The sequence below is a fragment of the Lagopus muta genome, chromosome 6 (genome assembly GCF_023343835.1).
Source record: "Lagopus muta isolate bLagMut1 chromosome 6, bLagMut1 primary, whole genome shotgun sequence".
Classification (NCBI taxonomy): domain Eukaryota; kingdom Metazoa; phylum Chordata; class Aves; order Galliformes; family Phasianidae; genus Lagopus; species Lagopus muta.
Window position 1 is genome coordinate 3,208,898 of NC_064438.1, and position 20,598 is coordinate 3,229,495.

The 20,598-nt window shown below is 40.0% G+C and overlaps 2 pseudogenes; both read left to right on the forward strand.

The window, feature by feature from the left end:
- LOC125694700 (erythroid differentiation-related factor 1-like) lies at window positions 1-12,605 on the forward strand (annotated as a pseudogene).
- Window positions 12,565-20,598, forward strand: part of LOC125694698 (erythroid differentiation-related factor 1-like) — a 12,603-nt pseudogene continuing 4,569 nt past the window's right edge.

Genomic DNA, 20,598 nt, shown 5'->3' on the forward strand with positions numbered 1-20,598 from the left:
TTTGGAAAGCTGTTCCTTTCGGTGCTGTTCCTTGGAGGCAGTGAGGTGAAGAGCAGCGCTGTGGTGAAGTACTCCTTGGCCCCACCGCAGGCAGCCTTTGCCTGGCTGCAGGAGAAGACAGACCTGAAGCTGCCGCCTGCAAATTGGTTGCGTGAAAGTGCCAAGCTGGGACCTGCGGGCACGACTGTTCTGGGCAACAACAAGAGCACACCGTTCTCGAGGTACCTGCAGCAGGCTCTGTTGGTTTTTTTCCAGATCTTTAAGACTAAATCCAATAGAAGGTTGAAGTTCACTAAAATTTTTCCTGTAACAGCGAGGTGTCACTTCTACTTTTCCATCCTCTCTTTCTGCCTTTATGCTGTCTCCTTTGTAAATGATTAATGATGCCCTTCATGCTAAAGGACTTAATTTTTTTGGGTGCGTAATGCTTCCGTGAGGCAGTGATGCTGACTTTGTGTCTTTGTGTTCTTCTCAGGCTGGCTGTTAAAGTCAAATTTATCAAAATTAAACTAGCCTGCTTGAGCTAGCCACTCTGCTTTTGGTAGGGACTGAAAATGGTACAAGTGTGGTTTCCTTGGGCAGTCAAGGATCAAGCTGATGGCTGGTCCGGTTCTTTATAAATTGGAACTGGCTAACTAATAGCAGAAAAAAGCTTTGTAACCATCAAAAGTGAACACAAAAAGGAAAAAACTGGGGACAAACCCAGCAAGTGGTGTTATCTTTATGCACAGATGCTTGCAAAACAGTTGAACGAGGTGAGTTCAGAATGTTTAGAAATAAGGGTTTTAAATCCTCTGCTGAGCAAGCAAATTCACAGTAAATCGACTAGTTAGTGAAATTTAGCAGTATGCTGAGGGTCTTTGTTTAAATAAATCCTCATAATCAAATTTTAGGTGATAAACAGACAACAGCAGGACAACTTGTTTAATACCTGTGATTTTTTGGTTTCAACAAATCACAAACTGCTTTATGGCATATTTTGAACTTGAATCTCAACTTTACCAATCATAGCTTTGGAAAATATTTTTGTCAGAGCAGTTCTGTTAACTAGCCTTAGGCCTCCTTTTACCTAGTAACATGTAGCTAGAGACTAGCTTTTTTTTTTTAATTCTGAAAAAGCTTTCGGAGTGTTTCCTTGCTTTGCAAGGCAAGTTACTTGATGTCCTTCTGTACTTAATGACTTGAACTGTTTTCTCTATAGCTTTGGTATGGCATATGACTTCATTGACTCCATTGGAAATGATGTGGATGTTGTGTCTGATTCCAAGGTTTGTGTAACTTTTATCATTCAAACTTATGCTTTGTGTAAACCTTACCATAAACTACTGTCCTGTCTCCTGTTGTCTTTGTGTTTATTGAGGGAAAGCAAAGATCTACTGAAACAGCTCTGCATCATTCGCATAGGATGATTCAGAGGAAAGAAGATGCATATTCTCTTACGTGTTTCTCTTGAACAGATAACTGCTCTGACTTAGAACTCTGTTCAGGTGCTCTCTGGGTACCTGACAAATTGTTATTTCGGTGGTGAAGATAAAACTTTTAGCTCCAAACCATAAACTTCCTTTTTCTTAGTCGCTTTTGGTGGTACTTGGTTATGATGATCCAAGAGATAATGTTTAAATGCAGTACACAGTTTATGCTGGTGACTTGGCACCATCATTTGCCATTGATTTTTTTTTTTTTTTTTTTTTTTTTTTTTTAAATTACTGCTGTTCACATTCTCATACCTGACCTCAGCAAATGCAGCTTCTTGAGAGATGGTCTTAAAATTTCTGCCTCTATAAGGTTTTATTTTTCTGGCCATGCCTTTCCAATGTTAAAAATGTATCCTTTGTGTCCAGTTTCCTAAGAATTTTGTCTTAGAATGATGTTTAATTATATGGAAAATAATCTCTGTTCTCTCTTCTCCTACAAGAACATTAAAAAACTTCTGAAGATACCTTACAGCAAGTCACATGTGAGCATGGCAGTGTATCGCACTGGGAGGACGCTCTTGTTGGCTGAGCTGCATATTCAAGAGCTCTTCATGAGATCATCTCAGGTTAACTTTCCTTTTTTGATGTATACTATGTGGTCAAAATGCATTGTTTTGAGAGTAGTGTAGCCAGTGAGAAAGCATATATCAAAGTTCCTGAGATCTGTCTGCTAGTACAAATGATCTGCGTGAAGCATACTCTGCAGCAATTGGTTTAATCACAAACTGTGACAGAGAATCTGATGTCTTCATATTCATGGTGTTGTAGAATTAAAATTCTATGTTTCTTTTTTCTGTAACTGCCTCCATATAGCTATGCGACTTTATTCATTTAACTAATTCATTGTTACTGTGCAGTCTCTTACTACATACGTGATTTTTTTTTTAATGAGAAGTTGACTTTGTGGAAATGTAACTTCTTTTAGGTAATATCTTTTCAGTAATTAACCAACAGTTTAGCATTGGCGTTTATTTTTGATGTTGTAGTTGATAAGTTCATAAGGCAGTGAGGTACTTTGTTTAGTTTGCAAGTGCATCTTGATGTTAATTTCATACCATACTGACTAGACAGGGGACTGGACGTGGCTGAAGGAGTTTTATCGAAGGCTGATTGATCAGAAGTGGCAAAGAAAAAAGAAGAGTAAACAGCACTGGTACCAGAAGGCTATCCTTTCCAAATTCTTGTGTTGCAGGTAACCTTATGTCTGCATGAATCTTGAATTCTGCTCCAACTTCTGACCAGTTTATTATTTTGAAGTGAATGTTAGAATTTGTCCGTCTTAAGTACTGCTTTATCCTTACGTGGAGGAATTTGAGAGATGGCATCATGAAATCACATGAATGTGTTTTTATGATGAGTTGCTGTATGTGAAAGTGTGAAATTAAGTAGCATAGCTTAACTTCCGTCAGTATTCCCTCTCAAAAATGGATTTCGCTTATGTGCAAAGTATAGCAGTGCCTCCCACGATACAGTAAAACTTGTCCTTGTAGCACTCTTCTAGCGTATTAGCTGAGCTGTTCTCTGAGACTGAAGAATCAGAACAAACTTAAAAATTCTATAGAGGATTCTATATCGTAAACTTGTGAATGTTTTGTCAGCATTAATGGTGATGGAGCTGCTCAGCCTGTTCCTTCCAGTTCAAAACAGCACGAGGAGGGTGCTGTTCCAGATGAGAGCGATGAAGCAGGAAGGGCCTCCTGGCCAGCCCCTTGTGAAATGCCTTCTTCGTTATCTGAAGATCCAGGTGCCTCTAACCAGGTTAGTGTGTTTAAATGGTGTGTTAGTTTAGGTAGGAAATACATGTGTCCCAAATAAAAAGTTGTCTGTATTAGGTTTTCAAACGTGCTGCCATCATACTGGTTGTGTCACAAAGGCATGAAGAGTTACAGGAACTTGGCAGTAGGTGCATTTCATGTTTCAGTGCTCAGAACTTGGAAAGTGATTTTCTTGTTTAGTATTACAGTGAGCAAAAATACACGTTTTTTGAAAGAGAGAACTTTTGGTTAAAAGTGGTTATCAGTGACTTCACCTGAAAGTAGGCAAGCTTGATATTTGGCAGATGTATGAAGGAACTTATGGTTTTGAGCTGCTTTTTTAAATTACCTTGAGAACTCTATCATGGCCTTGAATTTATTGGTGAAGAGGAAGATAAGAATCTATGAAAATGTTTGCAAAACAATTAAGTGGTGTGTACAAATGCTTGCTTTGGGGTAAAACAAATAGAAGGGAGCAATGTCAGTTATACAGCAAGCTACTATTAGTGTTAGGCTCTAATCCAGGGTCTCTCTGTGGCTAGTGCTGTTGATGAATATCAGTCCTAGCGGTCTTGGAGTAATGCTGTACAGCCATTGATGAAGTTTCAGAAGAGGGCGAAAAATACTGTATTCACTCTACAGTCTGGATTACCTCTATTCTGAACAGTGGTGGCAATTAGTATGCCAGGTTCCTTGAATAGCTAACTGCTGATGGTTCTTACCTGTGTTGACCACCAAATCATAATTTCACGTGTGCTGATGCAATAACACTTTAAAGTGGAGGTATAATTCAGTTCTTGAATGCTCTTAGAAAAAGAGCTACTCCTTTCTCACTTTCTTGAGTGATTACTGCCAAATCACTCTGCAAAGAAGCTGTTGTGCATTTGTGAAGGTGTTGGTTTTTTTTCTTATTTATAAATAAGGCGTTGAGATGGTAGGTTTATGCTCTAGAGGTTGATAATCTGGTCCTGACTCTTGGGGAATGAAGTGTTCCTGGAAAATCTTTCTTCCCGAAGATGATGAGGATGTAAGAAATGAAGTACAACACTTTTGGGTCCAGCTGTAACAGAAGAGCCATTCTAGTTGCTGACTGGAGGCTTTTATATTTTTATATGTATTTTAATATGGTGGAGGTAAAAGCTCTTGTCTTCTATGCTTTTGTCATTCAGAATATAAACGTAACTTTTTTCTATGGCCTAAGTTACCTCAGCAGTGGAATCGCTCCTTATCCTTGTGCTCTTCACAGGGAAATGTGCCTCTTGAGCCCTCACATATAGTGGGGCACGTGGCCTCAGCCCCCAGTGAACAAAACCTGACTACTTTGTTCAGTGGCAGGGAAAAAGTCAGGTATGCTTTATGTCAAATTTGAGCTCTACCACAACTTCCCCAGTTTGATCAGACGCTTTAAAATTTGGTCTAAATTGGAGCCAAGAGAGAAACTTAAATCTCCTGTAGTAGCAGCTTTTGTGGCACCTGTGATCTCAGTCCTTTAAGTTAACATGAATGCATAGCATAGTTCATTTTGTGCTGTCGTTTATTTGCTGCTTTTGCATCTTGCTTTCTCGTCGTTCTGCAGATAGTCTCAGAGAAATGTGTTTATAATGGTGATTTATAGACCACTTTTTTCTCTTAATGAAGGGACTTAAAAATGACTTTGTTCGTAACACCTTGTGGACCTTTGAAGATATATATCCACGTGTTAGTAGGATCAAATATGCCTATATTTGGAGGAGGGAGATACCCTGCTGTGAGCTTACGTCTCAGGTGAATTGATTGTGTATGCCAGCCTTTGACTTGTTGCTTTGCTTTCCTGTTTAGCTATCTGCAAGGTTTTTGTTGACTCTTCATGCTTACATGCAGTTTAAACAATCAGACTTGCGCTGAAGGCTTAAGTGGCAATGGCATTCTAAAATCCTGGAATTCAGGAAGTCCCATAGCTAAGTCCCATGGTCCTCGTGCACTGGAACTTGAGATGTTCTGCTGCTTTTTCCATCTGAATCTTTATTTGAAGCGGTGAGCCTTTCGTGAGTCTTCAATGTGCATTTGGTGTTGAGATACCACTAATTTAGTCTGTAACTTTTCTGTATTTCTATTTTAATAAAGGATGGCAGTCATATTTCTCTTGATGAAATTTTGAATTTCACTAACTGCTTGTTAGGCCCTTCATAAGTATTTAAAACCTGTTTTTCTAGAAATTGTGCTCTGTTTTCTGTTCATTAGTACTTTGCTGATTACTTGGTTAAGGGGCTCTCTGTTCCTGCCTTTGCACTGGCAGAGAATGAGCAAAAACTTGAAACTTGTTTGAAGTATTTGTCAACTTAAGATGCATCTAGAAAATAAGCCTTTTGCTTTGAAAGGGATTTTGGAAAGTCTAGGAGAAGGCTTATGCTATAATTAGGTGCTGCCAGTGCTGCCATTGCTTTAGAACTTCAGAATAGCCTTTTAGAACAGCACTCACTATTGTGGTGATAGGGTGCCATGTGGATCTTGTTCAAGTTTCGGTGTCAGTGTAGGCAAAACCTCAAACTGCTGAGGAAACGTGACTGTATTCCATTGTTTGCCTCTACAGAATATAACAGTTAACCAGTAAGTGTTTCAGTGCCATCCACTGAGGTGACTTAAGTAATTAAGTCCCATTAGTAAACATCACTTGTTTTCTGAAGAGTAAGCAAAGACTTAAATAACACCAGGAATATTTGTTTCTAAGGATAACAACAAGCCAATAAATGTGTGAACAGGAATTGACTGTTGGTTGGACAACTTAATATGCAACGTACCAGAGCTTGTGATGTGCTTTCATGTTAATGGAATTGTTCAGGTAAGCCTGGCCGTTTGTGCCTAGTCCATCAACCATTCTGTACTAAAACTGTTGCAGCTGTAAAAGATCTTTCAAATCTTAGTGCTCTGACAAAAAGATTACAAAATCTTCATTGCAAAACGAGAAACATCTACACAGATTATCTACATGCAACAGTAATCTAGAAATATCTGTTCTTTTTTCTTCCTTCCTTCCTTGCATGTACGATTTCCGTTTGCTCAGATGTACCAGGACGAAAAAAATGAAAGAATGTGGCTGCAGGAATGCATCAGTTTCTTGCATCTTAAAATCATTGATGCATGCCTCTTAATTGTTTCAGTTAAGAACCAGTTCAAGAGCCTGCAGATACTGGCTGGGTTTTTCACTTGCACTTGGCAGCATACAGTTGCTGACTAAGTTTCATTGATGTTGTAGGTAGATTTTACGCTGCTGCTTTTTCACCTTTTGTTCTCTATTTCCTCAGACATAGGTTTCTCTTAGCAGTGGATCTTCCTTACAAGCAGGCACAATTTGATAATACCACTCAATAAAAATCTTAAAGTATATCATAGGAATAACTCAATTTTGACACTGTATTGTAGTAGTAGATGATTTATTTAAGCAGATAATGGAGATTCTGATCTGTAGATGTGTGGTAGTGGCAAAAAGCCCTCCTGATCTCGTTATAAAATATATTCCTTGCAGAAATATGAAGCGATCAAGACTGAAGATATTCTCAACTTGGAGAACTCCAATTTCTCTACCAAAGCGATAAAAGATACTGCTCAAAATGTCTTACCTTTTTTGAAATCAAATTGCACCAAAGAGGGACATACATACTGGTTATTTAAGGGTAAGTAAACTTAGATTAACATAGATCTTTTCTCAGTTTGTGTCATGCTGCTTAACAAAAAGTTTTGCCTTTCAGCAAGTGGGAGTGATATAGTAAAACTCTATGACCTAACAACCCTTTGTGAAGAAACAGAAGACGAATACCAAAACCCTTTTATACAATGCCAGTGGCAATTCTTCTGTACAAGTGAGTTTTTTCATAACTTCTGTTGTAACTTCTGCTATTTCTTTGTGCAAACTGTGTTCTCCCTAAGTCTTGTAGACCTGTTAAAACATTTGAAAAGCCTACATTTGTAGCATCTTGCTTAAAGCTTTGTTCCTTATAGCCCCAAAAGTTCACTAGTTTTGTTTTTTTTTTTTAACTTTTTCCTCTTAGAGTTGCTTGCATTATGATGCTGAAGAAAAACCAGAACAAGAAACACTGTGGCACTATCAGAACATTGCTTCTGAATTGTCTTAAGTTACTGGACAATGGCAGACATCCTCAAGTAAGAGCATTATGTTCTTGTATCTTTGTGTAAAGGCAATGGAGAAGTTTCTTGGTAGTCAGAACCCTTCCTACTTAGGCACCTAAATCCAAAACTTGAAGCCTTAAAGCTATTACTTAATGTTTGTGTAATCATAGAGACATATGGCGTCAGTAACTTAAGGTGGACCGTAAACACTCAACGTAGATTGGTTTGGGCTGGAGGGGATCTTTGGAACTCATCTGTGGAATTAGATGATCCTAACTAGTTCCAACTTAAAATTGCTGATTCCAGCTCAAGAGCCGGATGCCTAAAAGCAGGTCACCTTAATGCAGTATGTGGTCTGTTCCAGTTTGTTTTTCACTGGATCTGACTCAGATTTCCTAGCAGATTTGATGGCAGTGTGACTCATCCCTGAGTCTCAAATTTGTCTTGTGATACAAAAGTGACAAGATTTCAAGCTTCAAGTAAACTTATGGTAGAAATCTTAAGCCTTGATGTAAGGAATGTTTTGTTTTTGTTGTTGTTGTTTGTTTGTTTTTTTTTTTTTTTGCTGACGTAATTATCAGGTATGTTTGTTCATTAATAAGCCTTTCTGCAAACACTACTTAAAGTGGGAGGCAAAAATGTTTATATAGAATGCATGTATCTATTTCTCATCTTGCTGTATTAATCTAAGGTGTCATTGCAGAGAAGTTCAGTGATGCAGTCTTGGCCCCACTGTGTTTCAGGTGTTCAGGTTCTCTGTCTTGAGGGGGGAGGTAGGAGGTTATGGAGTGAAGTATGCAGGCCTGAGTACTACAGCAGACTTCAGGAAGAAGTTAGTTTGAGCATTGGTACCTCTTGCCTCAGACTTATTTCTATATAAAAAATAAACCTAAGGGTGAGGAAACAGTGCTGGTTTAGATCGCAGAATCTTAGTTCATCACCAGCGTGCCTTGGATTTGTCCTGATGTGCTGCTATATGGCTGAATCTTGCTGCTGCTACAGGATAGCTTTCAAGTGCCCAATACTTACTATTTCATAATTACACGTGGTCAGGGTTTGAAAATATGTTGATAATATTAAAGCATGCAAATAAATAAACCAAAGGAGCAGGAAGAAATGAAATGCAGACCTCTGAACGCTGAACTGCTGGGGAGAAGTGAAGGTGGGAGCTACTCTGGAAAGCAGATTACATTTTCTCCCAAACTATAGCTAAAACAGAAGAGATGTGAAAAAAGGTTCTTAAGATGGCACTCAAAAGAAGAAAAGGGTGATCAACAACTGCCCTTCTTTATGAATGAAAGAAAGGTATGGGACAGGATGGCCCTATTTCCTAATTCTTACCTTTGTCCTCTTCTGCAAAACAAGAGGCAAAGGCCCTGAAAGGGCTGTCTTCTAAAAGAAATTTTAGGTTGGTGGAAGGCACAAGGGCAGGTTGCTCTCTGGAAGTCTGCAGAGGTTTATAATTCGTTTGTAAGGTGGGTAAAAACAAACGTGGGTGAGCTTGACTGCCTGCTTTGTTTGCACATACAACGGTTACCTGGCCATCTCCTTTGACTTGTTTCTTAAATATTGTTTAAACATTCAGTGCTCAGGCAAGGTGAGAATACAGGCTGTACTTGCAGATTATCAAATATCTGTTTGTATGTACTGTTTACTCCTTATTCTAAGTGCAAGTGTATTGCTGTTGCCTTTCAAAAGAGAATTTTTACATGGAAATGAATCTCTGGTTTTTCTTTCCTTTTTTGAAAAGATTATTGCTTCAGCAAACTTCATGCTGTCGGAGCTCTTTCGGTTGGATGAGCCTAAAAAAGAAGACAATACAGACATCCCTATAAATGGAAATTCTGATGAAAGTTAGAGTGAAGAAGAGGAAGAAATGCCAGACAGTGATGAGAACGGTTTTTACAGTAACAGTTCTGATCCACCAGATGACAACAAAGCAGTGGCTGTAATAAAATCTGTAGGAGAGTTATCAGTGCCAGAAAAATACAAGTGTGTTCATCGAATATGTGTAAGTAAAGTTACGGGTTTTTGTTTAAGGAATTTCTTGAATTGATGCTGCAAAATTCAGCTACTTGTTAGTTTTGTCGTAAGCTGTCATCATGTGCCTTCTCTTTAGTTGTGGCTTTTCATTTTTGTTTTTTCTCCTCTGCCTCAGGCTTCAGTCAGCTTTTTCATTAGCTGAAGTTTGTTGTTTCTTCACGAGCATCAAAAATTGCTACATTTGGGGAAATATTCTAATGCAATCTATTTTGATGGAACACAGAACTGTCACCCCCTGCAGCCAATTCAAAAAGATGTGTCCACTGAAGAGCACAAAGCATTTCTTAAAGTAGCTCATCTTCATAGCATCTCTTAGAGTGCAGAAAAGGCTCTGATTATGATAAGCCAGTGCTACAAAGATGGTATTGTAATTAAGATGATTTATTTGGCTACATGTTGTTTTCATTCTGAGGAACAGGCTTTGTCAGTGCAGGATTTTTCTGAGAAGTGCTTTGGGTACTGCCTAGAGATCGGGCTCTTGTATTTCACAAGCGATATCTGATAAGTGGTTAAGAAGTCTTCGCTCCTTCTAACCGATTCTGAAGCCCACTGGAAGAAGTTCTGTGAGTTATGCTGCCTTCTGTGCGGTTCCACCTTCCTTCGGCCCAAAGCCTAGAAAAAAGATGGAAAGAAAAAGCCATGTAAACATACGACTTTCGATCACAGTTTCACAGAGGAAGCTTGTAACAGTCACTACCCCGCTGGAAGCTAACGAAGCTAATTAAAATGAACTACAAAAGGGACCTCAGAACTGAATTAATCTGTGATTTATGTACTGAATGGCAAGTACACTGCTTGTTGCAGGGGAGGTGGAAGAGGTATTGATCACATAACTAATTTATAATCTCATTTTTAACACAGATTTCGGACTGAAGTCAGCCACAGTACATTCTGGCATACAGGCGTGTCTCGTAACTGCAAGGGAAAAGTAGCTGATGCTGGAGAGCAGCAGGACTTTGACTATCCCAAGTTATAACCGTGTAACAGCAAAATACGTTCCTTCCTCAGCACAGCTGGCCATCATCACGCTCCATCATCAGGCTGCCCAGGACCCCATCCAACCTGGCCTTGATCGCCTCCAGGGATGGATGGGGCTGCTTCAAGACAGCTTTGTGCACAGGTGCAACTCAGCACCAGGCAGTGCTTCTCACTTGCAAGCAGTGCCTGTGGGTTGGGCAGCGCTGCCCCAGCAGCACTGGGCTGCTTGGAAAGGAAGCAAACCTTTTCTTTTGGTCACTCAACCATGAATGATTTAGCTGCTATTAAGAGCACAAAGCCAGAAATCGCCTTCTGCAGTCCTGCTGCAGCTTGTTGGGGAACAGTGGAGCTCCAGTAAAAAAAAAAAAGCAAAAATAAAAGACAAGTCTGGCCTAGCAGGGCTGCTGGCGCCACTATGTACAGCCCATGGACTGACTGTTGGAAGGAGAGCTTGCAAGTGCCCAGTGCCCCAACCTGCTCTTTCTGCAGTGACTGTGTGAAGGAAGGTGAATTCAGGGAGCAGTTCTGTAATGTTCCTCATACCGAATGGGAAGACATCTGGGGCAGCAGTTACGCTGTTACAGCCCGTAGAACTTGATCACAAGTGTTCTTGCTCACAAGGGCTCCCAGGCAGTAAATGCCACTGGTGCCGTGACTGCTGGACTGGGGACCCACTGGGCTGCAACTGCCAGTCCTCAACTGCGATCTGTAACACGGATGGATGCTCTCGGTCATTAGAACTCATCTGCCATCCTCGGGCTCTGTGACACTGAGTGGCTGAGGCAACACAAAAAGCTAATAAAACCCTGAAATTAGGCAGGGCTCTTTGTTAATGTCTGAAGCCTAACATTTCTTTGTCAACTCTAACTGATGTCTATTATTTTTTATGTATTACTGCCACACGCTGTCATACGGCTGTGCTCCTACCTGTCTGCAAAGCAGACGCACACGTGTGGTACACAACATGTGCACACAGAGATTTATTGTGTCTTTGTCTATGTGGGCAGCAGCACCCCAACCACTGGAAGGAAAACCCTTCCCAGGAAATTGGAACGTCCTTAAGAATCTTTTGGAATCTTTTGCAGCCAACTTCCAGGCACATAGCAGTTTTTGCTCTGTGTGCAAACCCATTTAAGATCTTGATTGCAATGCTTTCAACGTTGGCACTCCATCCCGTTGTGCAAAATGAAGCAATTACAGGGCACCTGAGCCACACGGAGTTCCATCTCCTCTGGCTCCCAGAAGACAGAAGAGTTTGGCCATGACTGATGGCACGTTATCCACATAGTAGGCAACGACATTTCTCACACGCAGCCTAGATAGTTCAGTGCAGCTGAACTGCTCAGAGCACTACAGTCTTCTTGTCTCCTTCACAGAAGTCCTAGGGAACTCTGTTTGTGTCACCAATAGTAATAAACTCACACCCACTGAGAAAGGAAAGATCTTCCCTTCTGCTTGCTCCCTGTATTTGTACAAGGGGGGCACATGTAGCTCCTCACGACTCCCAGCTTTCTTCCCTTTTGTCAGCAAATGGCAAGGTATTCTGAAGTGCCGGGCTGTTCAACAACAAGTGTGTGATACACGTTTTGGAGAGGGATTGCAGATGCCGGGAGAAATTAGCTCTGCCCCTCGTGCTGCACTGAATGACCAACAGTGGAGCTGCAGGCACAGCATGAGAGCAGCTCTGGAAGAATTTCCTTGGGCGCCCCATCAGCAGTGTGCAGAGACACCATCGCTCAGGTTGGAAAAGACCTTAAGATCATGCAGTCCAACCACAGCCCAACCATCCTAGTCTAACTAACAGCCCTGCGCTAAATCCTGTCCCTGAGCACCACATCCAAGCGGTTTTTAAACACGTCCAGGGGAGACGCGGAGGAGCACGAGCAGGTGATGGCTGTGGCGCGGCCCGGGGGTTCTGTGGGTTCCCGCACAGGTGCGAGCGCCGCTTTCAGGTGTGAGGGAGGCAGGAAGGCGCTCGTTGTGATTGAGCTGTAATTGCAGGCAGTGTTCTCGTCCTTAAACGTTTAAGTTGCGTTTTAATTACCTAAATGATATGCCGTGGATCCGTTTCTCCTTTTAAGCGTGTAATTTCAAAGCTTTCCGTGTAGTTTAGCGGCGTGTTTTGTTGCTCGTGTCACTCGCCCTGAAAGCGCTTAGCAGGACGGGTCGTCCTGTGCCTTCGGAGCCACGGAAACGCCAACTGATTCTCCTTTGGAAAGCTGTTCCTTTCGGTGCTGTTCCTTGGAGGCAGTGAGGTGAAGAGCAGCGCTGTGGTGAAGTACTCCTTGGCCCCACCGCAGGCAGCCTTTGCCTGGCTGCAGGAGAAGACAGACCTGAAGCTGCCGCCTGCAAATTGGTTGCGTGAAAGTGCCAAGCTGGGACCTGCGGGCACGACTGTTCTGGGCAACAACAAGAGCACACCGTTCTCGAGGTACCTGCAGCAGGCTCTGTTGGTTTTTTCCAGATCTTTAAGACTAAATCCAATAGAAGGTTGAAGTTCACTAAAATTTTTCCTGTAACAGCGAGGTGTCACTTCTACTTTTCCATCCTCTCTTTCTGCCTTTATGCTGTCTCCTTTGTAAATGATTAATGATGCCCTTCATGCTAAAGGACTTAATTTTTTTGGGTGCGTAATGCTTCCGTGAGGCAGTGATGCTGACTTTGTGTCTTTGTGTTCTTCTCAGGCTGGCTGTTAAAGTCAAATTTATCAAAATTAAACTAGCCTGCTTGAGCTAGCCACTCTGCTTTTGGTAGGGACTGAAAATGGTACAAGTGTGGTTTCCTTGGGCAGTCAAGGATCAAGCTGATGGCTGGTCCGGTTCCTTATAAATTGGAACTGGCTAACTAATAGCAGAAAAAAGCTTTGTAACCATCAAAAGTGAACACAAAAAGGAAAAAACTGGGGACAAACCCAGCAAGTGGTGTTATCTTTATGCACAGATGCTTGCAAAACAGTTGAACGAGGTGAGTTCAGAATGTTTAGAAATAAGGGTTTTAAATCCTCTGCTGAGCAAGCAAATTCACAGTAAATCGACTAGTTAGTGAAATTTAGCAGTATGCTGAGGGTCTTTGTTTAAATAAATCCTCATAATCAAATTTTAGGTGATAAACAGACAACAGCAGGACAACTTGTTTAATACCTGTGATTTTTTGGTTTCAACAAATCACAAACTGCTTTATGGCATATTTTGAACTTGAATCTCAACTTTACCAATCATAGCTTTGGAAAATATTTTTGTCAGAGCAGTTCTGTTAACTAGCCTTAGGCCTCCTTTTACCTAGTAACATGTAGCTAGAGACTAGCTTTTTTTTTTAATTCTGAAAAAGCTTTCGGAGTGTTTCCTTGCTTTGCAAGGCAAGTTACTTGATGTCCTTCTGTACTTAATGACTTGAACTGTTTTCTCTATAGCTTTGGTATGGCATATGACTTCATTGACTCCATTGGAAATGATGTGGATGTTGTGTCTGATTCCAAGGTTTGTGTAACTTTTATCATTCAAACTTATGCTTTGTGTAAACCTTACCATAAACTACTGTCCTGTCTCCTGTTGTCTTTGTGTTTATTGAGGGAAAGCAAAGATCTACTGAAACAGCTCTGCATCATTCGCATAGGATGATTCAGAGGAAAGAAGATGCATATTCTCTTACGTGTTTCTCTTGAACAGATAACTGCTCTGACTTAGAACTCTGTTCAGGTGCTCTCTGGGTACCTGACAAATTGTTATTTCGGTGGTGAAGATAAAACTTTTAGCTCCAAACCATAAACTTCCTTTTTCTTAGTCGCTTTTGGTGGTACTTGGTTATGATGATCCAAGAGATAATGTTTAAATGCAGTACACAGTTTATGCTGGTGACTTGGCACCATCATTTGCCATTGATTTTTTTTTTTTTTTTTTTTTTAAAAATTACTGCTGTTCACATTCTCATACCTGACCTCAGCAAATGCAGCTTCTTGAGAGATGGTCTTAAAATTTCTGCCTCTATAAGGTTTTATTTTTCTGGCCATGCCTTTCCAATGTTAAAAATGTATCCTTTGTGTCCAGTTTCCTAAGAATTTTGTCTTAGAATGATGTTTAATTATATGGAAAATAATCTCTGTTCTCTCTTCTCCTACAAGAACATTAAAAAACTTCTGAAGATACCTTACAGCAAGTCACATGTGAGCATGGCAGTGTATCGCACTGGGAGGACGCTCTTGTTGGCTGAGCTGCATATTCAAGAGCTCTTCATGAGATCATCTCAGGTTAACTTTCCTTTTTTGATGTATACTATGTGGTCAAAATGCATTGTTTTGAGAGTAGTGTAGCCAGTGAGAAAGCATATATCAAAGTTCCTGAGATCTGTCTGCTAGTACAAATGATCTGCGTGAAGCATACTCTGCAGCAATTGGTTTAATCACAAACTGTGACAGAGAATCTGATGTCTTCATATTCATGGTGTTGTAGAATTAAAATTCTATGTTTCTTTTTTCTGTAACTGCCTCCATATAGCTATGCGACTTTATTCATTTAACTAATTCATTGTTACTGTGCAGTCTCTTACTACATACATGATTTTTTTTTTAATGAGAAGTTGACTTTGTGGAAATGTAACTTCTTTTAGGTAATATCTTTTCAGTAATTAACCAACAGTTTAGCATTGGCGTTTATTTTTGATGTTGTAGTTGATAAGTTCATAAGGCAGTGAGGTACTTTGTTTAGTTTGCAAGTGCATCTTGATGTTAATTTCATACCATACTGACTAGACAGGGGACTGGACGTGGCTGAAGGAGTTTTATCGAAGGCTGATTGATCAGAAGTGGCAAAGAAAAAAGAAGAGTAAACAGCACTGGTACCAGAAGGCTATCCTTTCCAAATTCTTGTGTTGCAGGTAACCTTATGTCTGCATGAATCTTGAATTCTGCACCAACTTCTGACCAGTTTATTATTTTGAAGTGAATGTTAGAATTTGTCCGTCTTAAGTACTGCTTTATCCTTACGTGGAGGAATTTGAGAGATGACATCATGAAATCACATGAATGTGTTTTTATGATGAGTTGCTGTATGTGAAAGTGTGAAATTAAGTAGCATAGCTTAACTTCCGTCAGTATTCCCTCTCAAAAATGGATTTCGCTTATGTGCAAAGTATAGCAGTGCCTCCCACGATACAGTAAAACTTGTCCTTGTAGCACTCTTCTAGCGTATTAGCTGAGCTGTTCTCTGAGACTGAAGAATCAGAACAAACTTAAAAATTCTATAGAGGATTCTATATCGTAAACTTGTGAATGTTTTGTCAGCATTAATGGTGATGGAGCTGCTCAGCCTGTTCCTTCCAGTTCAAAACAGCACGAGGAGGGTGCTGTTCCAGATGAGAGCGATGAAGCAGGAAGGGCCTCCTGGCCAGCCCCTTGTGAAATGCCTTCTTCGTTATCTGAAGATCCAGGTGCCTCTAACCAGGTTAGTGTGTTTAAATGGTGTGTTAGTTTAGGTAGGAAATACATGTGTCCCAAATAAAAAGTTGTCTGTATTAGGTTTTCAAACGTGCTGCCATCGTACTCGTTGTGTCACAAAGGCATGAAGAGTTACAGGAACTTGGCAGTAGGTGCATTTCATGTTTCAGTGCTCAGAACTTGGAAAGTGATTTTCTTGTTTAGTATTACAGTGAGCAAAAATACACGTTTTTTGAAAGAGAGAACTTTTGGTTAAAAGTGGTTATCAGTGACTTCACCTGAAAGTAGGCAAGCTTGATATTTGGCAGATGTATGAAGGAACTTATGGTTTTGAGCTGCTTTTTTAAATTACCTTGAAAACTCTATCATGGCCTTGAATTTATTGGTGAAGAGGAAGATAAGAATCTATGAAAATGTTTGCAAAACAATTAAGTGGTGTGTACAAATGCTTGCTTTGGGGTAAAACAAATAGAAGGGAGCAATGTCAGTTATACAGCAAGCTACTATTAGTGTTAGGCTCTAATCCAGGGTCTCTCTGTGGCTAGTGCTGTTGATGAATATCAGTCCTAGCGGTCTTGGAGTAATGCTGTACAGCCATTGATGAAGTTTCAGAAGAGGGCGAAAAATACTGTATTCACTCTACAGTCTGGATTACCTTTATTCTGAACAGTGGTGGCAATTAGTATGCCAGGTTCCTTGAATAGCTAACTGCTGATGGTTCTTACCTGTGTTGACCACCAAATCATAATTTCACGTGTGCTGATGCAATAACACTTTAAAGTGGAGGTATAATTCAGTTCTTGAATGCTCTTAGAAAAAGAGCTACTCCTTTCTCACTTTCTTGAGTGATTACTGCCAAATCACTCTGCAAAGAAGCTGTTGTGCATTTGTGAAGGTGTTGGTTTTTTTTCTTATTTATAAATAAGGCGTTGAGATGGTAGGTTTATGCTCTAGAGGTTGATAATCTGGTCCTGACTCTTGGGGAATGAAGTGTTCCTGGAAAATCTTTCTTCCCAAAGATGATGAGGATGTAAGAAATGAAGTACAACACTTTTGGGTCCAGCTGTAACAGAAGAGCCATTCTAGTTGCTGACTGGAGGCTTTTATATTTTTATATGTATTTTAATATGGTGGAGGTAAAAGCTCTTGTCTTCTATGCTTTTGTCATTCAGAATATAAACGTAACTTTTTTCTATGGCCTAAGTTACCTCAGCAGTGGAATCGCTCCTTATCCTTGTGCTCTTCACAGGGAAATGTGCCTCTTGAGCCCTCACATATAGTGGGGCACGTGGCCTCAGCCCCCAGTGAACAAAACCTGACTACTTTGTTCAGTGGCAGGGAAAAAGTCAGGTATGCTTTATGTCAAATTTGAGCTCTACCACAACTTCCCCAGTTTGATCAGACGCTTTAAAATTTGGTCTAAATTGGAGCCAAGAGAGAAACTTAAATCTCCTGTAGTAGCAGCTTTTGTGGCACCTGTGATCTCAGTCCTTTAAGTTAACATGAATGCATAGCATAGTTCATTTTGTGCTGTCGTTTATTTGCTGCTTTTGCATCTTGCTTTCTCGTCGTTCTGCAGATAGTCTCAGAGAAATGTGTTTATAATGGTGATTTATAGACCACTTTTTTCTCTTAATGAAGGGACTTAAAAATGACTTTGTTCGTAACACCTTGTGGACCTTTGAAGATATATATCCACGTGTTAGTAGGATCAAATATGCCTATATTTGGAGGAGGGAGATACCCTGCTGTGAGCTTACGTCTCAGGTGAATTGATTGTGTATGCCAGCCTTTGACTTGTTGCTTTGCTTTCCTGTTTAGCTATCTGCAAGGTTTTTGTTGACTCTTCATGCTTACATGCAGTTTAAACAATCAGACTTGCGCTGAAGGCTTAAGTGGCAATGGCATTCTAAAATCCTGGAATTCAGGAAGTCCCATAGCTAAGTCCCATGGTCCTCGTGCACTGGAACTTGAGATGTTCTGCTGCTTTTTCCATCTGAATCTTTATTTGAAGCGGTGAGCCTTTCGTGAGCCTTCAATGTGCATTTGGTGTTGAGATACCACTAATTTAGTCTGTAACTTTTCTGTATTTCTATTTTAATAAAGGATGGCAGTCATATTTCTCTTGATGAAATTTTGAATTTCACTAACTGCTTGTTAGGCCCTTCATAAGTATTTAAAACCTATTTTTCTAGAAATTGTGCTCTGTTTTCTGTTCATTAGTACTTTGCTGATTACTTGGTTAAGGGGCTCTCTGTTCCTGCCTTTGCACTGGCAGAGAATGAGCAAAAACTTGAAACTTGTTTGAAGTATTTGTCAACTTAAGATGCATCTAGAAAATAAGCATTTTGCTTTGAAAGGGATTTTGGAAAGTCTAGGAGAAGGCTTATGCTATAATTAGGTGCTGCCAGTGCTGCCATTGCTTTAGAACTTCAGAATAGCCTTTTAGAACAGCACTCACTATTGTGGTGATAGGGTGCCATGTGGATCTTGTTCAAGTTTCGGTGTCAGTGTAGGCAAAACCTCAAACTGCTGAGGAAACGTGACTGTATTCCATTGTTTGCCTCTACAGAATATAACAGTTAACCAGTAAGTGTTTCAGTGCCATCCACTGAGGTGACTTAAGTAATTAAGTCCCATTAGTAAACATCACTTGTTTTCTGAAGAGTAAGCAAAGACTTAAATAACACCAGGAATATTTGTTTCTAAGGATAACAACAAGCCAATAAATGTGTGAACAGGAATTGACTGTTGGTTGGACAACTTAATATGCGACGTACCAGAGCTTGTGATGTGCTTTCATGTTAATGGAATTGTTCAGGTAAGCCTGGCCGTTTGTGCCTAGTCCATCAACCATTCTGTACTAAAACTGTTGCAGCTGTAAAAGATCTTTCAAATCTTAGTGCTCTGACAAAAAGATTACAAAATCTTCATTGCAAAACGAGAAACATCTACACAGATTATCTACATGCAACAGTAATCTAGAAATATCTGTTCTTTTTTCTTCCTTCCTTCCTTGCATGTACGATTTCCGTTTGCTCAGATGTACCAGGACGAAAAAAATGAAAGAATGTGGCTGCAGGAATGCATCAGTTTCTTGCATCTTAAAATCATTGATGCATGCCTCTTAATTGTTTCAGTTAAGAACCAGTTCAAGAGCCTGCAGATACTGGCTGGGTTTTTCACTTGCACTTGGCAGCATACAGTTGCTGACTAAGTTTCATTGCTGTTGTAGGTAGATTTTACGCTGCTGCTTTTTCACCTTTTGTTCTCTATTTCCTCAGACATAGGTTTCTCTTAGCAGTGGATCTTCCTTACAAGCAGGCACAATTTGATAATACCACTCAATAAAAATCTTAAAGTATATCATAGGAATAACTCAATTTTGACACTGTATTGTAGTAGTAGATGATTTATTTAAGCAGATAATGGAGATTCTGATCTGTAGATGTGTGGTAGTGGCAAAAAGCCCTCCTGATCTCGTTATAAAATATATTCCTTGCAGAAATATGAAGCGATCAAGACTGAAGATATTCTCAACTTGGAGAACTCCAATTTCTCTACCAAAGCGATAAAAGATACTGCTCAAAATGTCTTACCTTTTTTGAAATCAAATTGCACCAAAGAGGGACATACATACTGGTTATTTAAGGGTAAGTAAACTTAGATTAACATAGATCTTTTCTCAGTTTGTGTCATGCTGCTTAACAAAAAGTTTTGCCTTTCAGCAAGTGGGAGTGATATAGTAAAACTCTATGACCTAACAACCCTTTGTGAAGAAACAGAAGACGAATACCAAAACCCTTTTATACAATGCCAGTGGCAATTCTTCTGTACAAGTGAGTTTTTTCATAACTTCTGTTGTAACTTCTGCTATTTCTTTGTGCAAACTGTGTTCTCCCTAAGTCTTGTAGACCTGTTAAAACATTTGAAAAGCCTACATTTGTAGCATCTTGCTTAAAGCTTTGTTCCTTATAGCCCCAAAAGTTCGCTAGTTTTTTTTTTTTTTTTTAACTTTTTCCTCTTAGAGTTGCTTGCATTATGATGCTGAAGAAAAACCAGAACAAGAAACACTGTGGCACTATCAGAACATTGCTTCTGAATTGTCTTAAGTTACTGGACAATGGCAGACATCCTCAAGTAAGAGCATTATGTTCTTGTATCTTTGTGTAAAGGCAATGGAGAAGTTTCTTGGTAGTCAGAACCCTTCCTACTTAGGCACCTAAATCCAAAACTTGAAGCCTTAAAGCTATTACTTAATGTTTGTGTAATCATAGAGACATATGGCGTCAGTAACTTAAGGTGGACCGTAAACACTCAACGTAGATTGGTTTGGGCTGGAGGGGATCTTTGGAACTCATCTGTGGAATTAGATGATCCTAACTAGTTCCAACTTAAAATTGCTGATTCCAGCTCAAGAGCCGGATGCCTAAAAGCAGGTCACCTTAATGCAGTATGTGGTCTGTTCCAGTTTGTTTTTCACTGGATCTGACTCAGATTTCCTAGCAGATTTGATGGCAGTGTGACTCATCCCTGAGTCTCAAATTCGTCTTGTGATACAAAAGTGACAAGATTTCAAGCTTCAAGTAAACTTATGGTAGAAATCTTAAGCCTTGATGTAAGGAATGTTTTGTTTTTGTTGTTGTTGTTTGTTTGTTTGTTTGTTTTTTGCTGACGTAATTATCAGGTATGTTTGTTCATTAATAAGCCTTTCTGCAAACACTACTTAAAGTGGGAGGCAAAAATGTTTATATAGAATGCATGTATCTATTTCTCATCTTGCTGTATTAATCTAAGGTGTCATTGCAGAGAAGTT